Source organism: Halictus rubicundus, unplaced genomic scaffold (genome assembly GCF_050948215.1).
Source record: "Halictus rubicundus isolate RS-2024b unplaced genomic scaffold, iyHalRubi1_principal scaffold0054, whole genome shotgun sequence".
In the NCBI taxonomy this organism is placed as follows: Eukaryota; Metazoa; Arthropoda; class Insecta; order Hymenoptera; family Halictidae; genus Halictus; species Halictus rubicundus.
This window is the reverse complement of record NW_027488595.1, coordinates 1105808-1114324: the sequence shown is the minus strand read 5'-3', so window position 1 is coordinate 1114324 and position 8517 is coordinate 1105808.

The window sequence follows — 8517 nt, the reverse complement described above, 5'->3', positions numbered from 1 at the left end:
TCCTATAATATCATTTATCCTATCCTATTCTCTATCCTGTCCTATCCTGTCCTCTATCGTATCCTATCCTCTATCCTATCCAATCCTATATCCTATTCTCTATCCTATCCTATCCTCTATCGTATCCTATCCCCTATCCTATCCTATCCTCTATCCTATCCTATCCTCTATCCTATCCTATCCTCTATCCTATCCTATCCTCTATCCTATCCTATCCTCTTTCCTATCCTATCCTCCTTCCTATCCAATCCTATATCGTATCCTCTATCCTATCCTATTCTCTATCCTATCCTATCCTCTATCCTATCCAAACCTTTATCCTATCCTATCCTCTATCCTATCCTATCCTCTATCCTATCCTATCCTATCCTCTATCCTATTCTATCCTCTATCCTATCCTATCCTCTATCGTCTCCTGTCCTCTATACTATCCAATCCCCTATCCTATCCTCTATCCTACCCTTTCCGCTATGCTATCCTATCCTCTATAATATCGTATCCTCTGTCCTATCCTTCCTCTATCCTACAATATCATCTATCCTATCCTATCCTCTATCCTATCCTATCCTATCCTATCCTCTATCCTATCCAATCCTCTATAATATCCTATCCTCTATCTTATCCTATCCTCTATACTATCCTATCCTCTATCCTATCCTATCCTCTATCCTATCCTATCCTCTATCCTATCCTATCCTCTATCCTATCCTATCCTCTATCCTATCCTATCCTATCCTCTATCCTATCCTCTATCCTATCCTATCCTCTATCCTATCCTATCCTCTATCCTATCCTATCCTCTATCCTATCCTATCCTCTATCCTATCCTATCCTCTATCCTATCCTATCCTCTATCCTATCCTATCCTCTATCCTATCCTATCCTCTATCCTATCCTACCCTATCCTCTATCCTATCCTATCCTATCCTATCCTCTATCCTATCCTATCCTCTATCCTATCCTATCCTCTATCCTATCCTATCCTCTATCCTATCCTATCCTCTATCCTATCCTATCCTCTATCCTATCCTATCCTCTATCTTATCCTATCCTCTATCCTATCCTATCCTCTATCCTATCCCATTCTCTATCCTATGCTATCCTCTATCCTATCCTATCCTCTATCCTATCCTATTATCTATCCTATCCTATGCTCTATCCTATCCCATTCTCTATCCTATCCTATCCTCTTTCCTATCCTATCCTCTATCCTATCCAATCCTATATCGTATCCTCTATCCTATCCTATCCTCTATCCTATCCTATCCTCTATCCTATCCTATCCTCTATCGTATCCTATCCTCTATCCTATCCAAACCTTTATCCTATCCTATCCTCTATCCTATCCTATCCTCTATCCTATCCTATCCTATCCTCTATCCTATTCTATCCTCTATCCTATCCTATCCTCTATCGTCTCCTGTCCTCTATACTATCCAATCCCCTATCCTATCCTCTATCCTACCCTTTCCGCTATGCTATCCTATCCTCTATAATATCGTATCCTCTGTCCTATCCTTCCTCTATCCTACAATATCATCTATCCTATCCTATCCTCTATCCTATCCTATCCTATCCTATTCTCTATCCTATCCTATCCTCTATACTATCCTATCCTCTATCTTATCCTATCCTCTATACTATCCTATCCTCTATCCTATCCTATCCTCTATCCTATCCTATCCTCTATCCTATCCTATCCTCTATCCTATCCTATCCTATCCTCTATCCTATCCTCTATCCTATCCTATCCTCTATCCTATCCTATCCTCTATCCTATCCTATCCTCTATCCTATCCTATCCTCTATCCTATCCTATCCTCTATCCTATCCTATCCTCTATACTATCCTATCCTCTATCCTATCCTACCCTATCCTCTATCCTATCCTATCCTCTCCTATCCTCTATCCTATCCTATCCTCTATCCTATCCTATCCTCTATCCTATCCTATCCTCTATCCTATCCTATCCTCTATCCTATCCTATCCTCTATCCTATCCTATCCTCTATCTTATCCTATCCTCTATCCTATCCTATCCTCTATCCTATCCCATTCTCTATCCTATCCTATCCTCTATCCTATCCTATCCTCTATCCTATCCTATTATCTATCCTATCCTATGCTCTATCCTATCCCATTCTCTATCCTATCCTATCCTCTTTCCTATCCTATCCTCTATCCTATCCAATCCTATATCGTATCCTCTATCCTATCCTATCCTCTATCCTATCCTATCCTCTATCCTATCCTATCCTCTATCCTATCCTATCCTCTATCCTATCCTATCCTCTATCCTATCCTATCCTATCCTCTATCCTATCCTATCCTCTATCCTATCCTATCCTCTATCCTATCCTATCCTCCATCCTATCCTATCTTCTATCCTATCCTATCCTCTATCCTATCCTATCCTCTATCCTATCCTATCCTCTATCCTATCCTATCCTCTATCCTATCCTATCCTCTATCCTATCCTATCCTCTATCCTATCCTATCCTCTATCTTATCCTATCCTATCCTCTATCCTATTCTATCCTCTATCCTATCCTATCCTCTATCGTCTCCTGTCCTCTATACTATCCAATCCCCTATCCTATCCTCTATCCTACCCTTTCCGCTATGCTATCCTATCCTCTATAATATCGTATCCTCTGTCCTATCCTTCCTCTATCCTACAATATCATCTATCCTATCCTATCCTCTATCCTATCCTATCCTATCCTATCCTCTATCCTATCCTATCCTCTATACTATCCTATCCTCTATCCTATCCTATCCTCTATCCTATCCTATCCTATCCTCTATCCTATCCTATCCTATCCTCTATCCTATCCTATCCTCTATCCTATCCTCTATCCTATCCTATCCTCTATCCTCTATCCTATCCTATCCTCTATCGTCTCCTGTCCTCTATACTATCCAATCCCCTATCCTATCCTCTATCCTACCCTTTCCGCTATGCTATCCTATCCTCTATAATATCGTATCCTCTGTCCTATCCTTCCTCTATCCTACAATATCATCTATCCTATCCTATCCTCTATCCTATCCTATCCTATCTTATCCTCTATCCTATCCTATCCTCTATACTATCCTATCCTCTATCCTATCCTATCCTCTATCCTATCCTATCCTATCCTCTATCCTATCCTATCCTATCCTCTATCCTATCCTATCCTCTATCCTATCCTCTATCCTATCCTATCCTCTATCCTCTATCCTATCCTATCCTCTATCCTATCCTATCCTCTATCCTCTATCCTATCCTATCCTCTATCCTCTATCCTATCCTATCCTCTATCCTATCCTATCCTCTATCCTATCCTATCCTCTATCCTATCCTATCCTATCCTCTATCCTATCCTATCCTATCCTCTATCCTATCCTATCCTCTATCCTATCCTCTATCCTATCCTATCCTCTATCGTCTCCTGTCCTCTATACTATCCAATCCCCTATCCTATCCTCTATCCTACCCTTTCCGCTATGCTATCCTATCCTCTATAATGTCGTATCCTCTGTCCTATCCTTCCTCTATCCTACAATATCATCTATCCTATCCTATCCTCTATCCTATCCTATCCTATCCTATCCTCTATCCTATCCTATCCTCTATACTATCCTATCCTCTATCCTATCCTATCCTCTATCCTATCCTATCCTATCCTCTATCCTATCCTATCCTATCCTCTATCCTATCCTATCCTCTATCCTATCCTCTATCCTATCCTATCCTCTATCCTCTATCCTATCCTATCCTCTATCCTATCCTATCCTCTATCCTATCCTATCCTCTCCTATCCTCTATCCTATCCTATCCTCTATCCTATCCTATCCTCTATCCTATCCTATCCTCTATCCTATCCTATCCTCTATCCTATCCTATCCTCTATCCTATCCTATCCTCTATCTTATCCTATCCTCTATCCTATCCTATCCTCTATCCTATCCCATTCTCTATCCTATCCTATCCTCTATCCTATCCTATCCTCTATCCTATCCTATTATCTATCCTATCCTATGCTCTATCCTATCCCATTCTCTATCCTATCCTATCCTCTTTCCTATCCTATCCTCTATCCTATCCAATCCTATATCGTATCCTCTATCCTATCCTATCCTCTATCCTATCCTATCCTCTATCCTATCCTATCCTCTATCCTATCCTATCCTCTATCCTATCCTATCCTCTATCCTATCCTATCCTCTATCCTATCCTATCCTATCCTCTATCCTATCCTATCCTCTATCCTATCCTATCCTCTATCCTATCCTATCCTCCATCCTATCCTATCTTCTATCCTATCCTATCCTCTATCCTATCCTATCCTCTATCCTATCCTATCCTCTATCCTATCCTATCCTCTATCCTATCCTATCCTCTATCCTATCCTATCCTCTATCCTATCCTATCCTCTATCTTATCCTATCCTATCCTCTATCCTATTCTATCCTCTATCCTATCCTATCCTCTATCGTCTCCTGTCCTCTATACTATCCAATCCCCTATCCTATCCTCTATCCTACCCTTTCCGCTATGCTATCCTATCCTCTATAATATCGTATCCTCTGTCCTATCCTTCCTCTATCCTACAATATCATCTATCCTATCCTATCCTCTATCCTATCCTATCCTATCCTATCCTCTATCCTATCCTATCCTCTATCCTATCGTATCCTCTATCCTATCCTATCCTCTATCCTATCCTATCCTCTATCCTATCCTATCCTCTATCTTATCCTATCCTATCCTCTATCCTATTCTATCCTCTATCCTATCCTATCCTCTATCGTCTCCTGTCCTCTATACTATCCAATCCCCTATCCTATCCTCTATCCTACCCTTTCCGCTATGCTATCCTATCCTCTATAATATCGTATCCTCTGTCCTATCCTTCCTCTATCCTACAATATCATCTATCCTATCCTATCCTCTATCCTATCCTATCCTCTATCCTATCCTATCCTCTATCCTATCCTATCCTCTATCCTATCCTATCCTCTATCCTATCCTATCCTCTATCCTATCCTATCCTCTATCCTATCCTATCCTCTATCCTATCCTATCCTCTATCCTATCCTATCCTCTATCTTATCCTATCCTATCCTCTATCCTATTCTATCCTCTATCCTATCCTATCCTCTATCGTCTCCTGTCCTCTATACTATCCAATCCCCTATCCTATCCTCTATCCTACCCTTTCCGCTATGCTATCCTATCCTCTATAATATCGTATCCTCTGTCCTATCCTTCCTCTATCCTACAATATCATCTATCCTATCCTATCCTCTATCCTATCCTATCCTATCCTATCCTCTATCCTATCCTATCCTCTATACTATCCTATCCTCTATCTTATCCTATCCTCTATACTATCCTATCCTCTATCCTATCCTATCCTCTATACTATCCTATCCTCTATCTTATCCTATCCTCTATACTATCCTATCCTCTATCCTATCCTATCCTCTATCCTATCCTATCCTCTATCCTATCCTATCCTCTATCCTATCCTATCCTCTATCCTATCCTATCCTCTATCCTATCCTATCCTCTATCCTATCCTATCCTCTATCCTATCCTATCCTCTATCCTATCCTATCCTCTATCCTATCCTATCCTCTATCCTATCCTATCCTCTATCCTATCCTATCCTCTATCCTATCCTATCCTCTATCCTATCCTATCCTCTATCCTATCCTATCCTCTATCCTACCCTTTCCGCTATGCTATCCTATCCTCTATAATATCGTATCCTCTATCCTATCCTATCCTCTATCCTATCCTATCCTCTATCCTATCCTATCCTCTATCCTATCCTATTCTCTATCCTATCCTATCCTATCCTCTATCCTATCTTATCCTATCCTCTATCCTATCCTATCCTCTATCCTATCCTATCTTCTATCCTATCCTATCCTCTATCCTATCCTATCCTCTATCCTATCCTATCCTCTATCCTATCCTATCCTATCCTCTATCCTATCCTATCCTCTATCCTATCCTATCCTCTATCCTCTATCCTATCCTATCCTCTATCCTATCCTATCCTCTATCCTATCCTATCCTCTATCCTATCCTATCTTCTATCCTATCCTATCCTCTATCCTATCCTATCCTCTATCCTATCCTATCCTCTATCCTATCCTATCCTCTATCCTATCCTATCCTCTATCCTATCCTATCCTCTATCCTATCCTAACCTCTATCCTATCCTCTATCCTATCCTATCCTCTATCCTATCCTATCCTATCCTCTATCCTATCCTATCCTATCCTCTATCCTATCCTATCCTATCCTCTATCCTATCCTATCCTCTATCCTATCCTATCCTATCCTCTATCCTATCCTATCCTCTATCGTATCCTATCCTCTATCCTCTATCCTATCCTATCCTCTATCCTCTATCCTATCCTATCCTCTATCCTATCCTATCCTCTATCCTATCCTATCCTCTATCCTATCCTATCCTCTATCCTATCCTATCCTCTATCCTATCCTATCCTCTATCCTATCCTATCTTCTATCCTATCCTATCCTCTATCCTATCCTATCCTCTATCGTCTCCTGTCCTCTATACTATCCAATCCCCTATCCTATCCTCTATCCTACCCTTTCCGCTATGCTATCCTATCCTCTATAATATCGTATCCTCTGTCCTATCCTTCCTCTATCCTACAATATCATCTATCCTATCCTATCCTCTATCCTATCCTATCCTATCCTATCCTCTATCCTATCCTATCCTCTATCCTATCCCATTCTCTATCCTATCCTATCCTCTATCCTATCCTATCCTCTATCCTATCCTATCCTCTATCCTATCCTATGCTCTATCCTATCCCATTCTCTATCCTATCCTATCCTCTTTCCTATCCTATCCTCTATCCTATCCAATCCTATATCGTATCCTCTATCCTATCCTATCCTCTATCCTATCCTATACTCTATCCTATCCTATCCTCTATCCTATCCTATCCTATCCTCTATCCTATCCTCTATCCTATCCTATCCTCTATCCTATCCTATCCTCTATCCTATCCCATTCTCTATCCTATCCTATCCTCTATCCTATCCTATCCTCTATCCTATCCTATCCTCTATCCTATCCTATGCTCTATCCTATCCCATTCTCTATCCTATCCTATCCTCTTTCCTATCCTATCCTCTATCCTATCCAATCCTATATCGTATCCTCTATCCTATCCTATCCTCTATCCTATCCTATCCTCTATCCTATCCTATCCTCTTTCCTATCCTATCCTCTATCCTATCCAATCCTATATCGTATCCTCTATCCTATCCTATCCTCTATCGTATCCTATCCTCTATCCTATCCTATCCTCTATCCTATCCTATCCTGTATCCTATCCTATCCTATCCTATCCTCTATCCTATCCTATCCTATCCTATCCTCTATCCTATCCTATCCTCTATCCTATCCTATCCTCTATCCTATCCTATCCTCTATCCTATCCTATCCTCTATCCTCTATCCTATAATATCCTCTATCCTATCCTATCCTCTATCCTATCCTATCCTCTATCCTATCCTATCCTCTATCCTATCCTATCCTCTATCCTATCCTATCCTCTATCCTATCCTATCCTCTTTCCTATCCTATCCTCTATCCTATCCAATCCTATATCGTATCCTCTATCCTATCCTATCCTCTATCCTATCCAAACCTTTATCCTATCCTATCCTCTATCCTATCCTATCCCCTATCCTATCCTATCCTCTATCCTATCCTATCCTCTATCCTATCCTATCCTCTATCCTATTCTATCCTATCCTCTATCCTATCCTATCCTCTATCCTATCCTATCCTCTATCCTATCCTATCCTCTATCCTATCCTATCCTCTATCCTATCCTATCCTCTATCCTATCCTATCCTCTATCCTATCCTATCCACTATCCTATCCTATCCTCTATCCTATCCTATCCCCTATCCTATCCTATCCTCTATCCTATCCTATCCTCTATCCTATCCTATCCTCTATCCTATCCGATCCTCTATCCTATGCTATCCTCTATCCTATCCTATCCTCTATCCTATCCTATCCTCTATCCTATCCCATCCTCTATTCTATCCTATCCTTTATCCTATCCAATCCTCTATCCTATCCTATCCTCTATCCTATCCTGTCCTCTATCGTATCCTATCCTCTATCCTATCCAATCCTATATCCTATTCTCTATCCTATCCTATCCTCTATCCTATCCTATCCTCTATCCTATCCTATCCTATCCTATCCTCTATCCTATCCTATCCTATCCTATCCTCTATCCTATCCTATCCTCTATCCTATCCTATCCTCTATCCTATCCTATCCTCTATCCTATCCTATCCTCTTTCCTATCCTATCCTCTATCCTATCCAATCCTATATCGTATCCTCTATCCTATCCTATCCTCTATCGTATCCTATCCTCTATCCTATCCTATCCTCTATCCTATCCTATCCTGTATCCTATCCTATCCTATCCTATCCTCTATCCTATCCTATCCT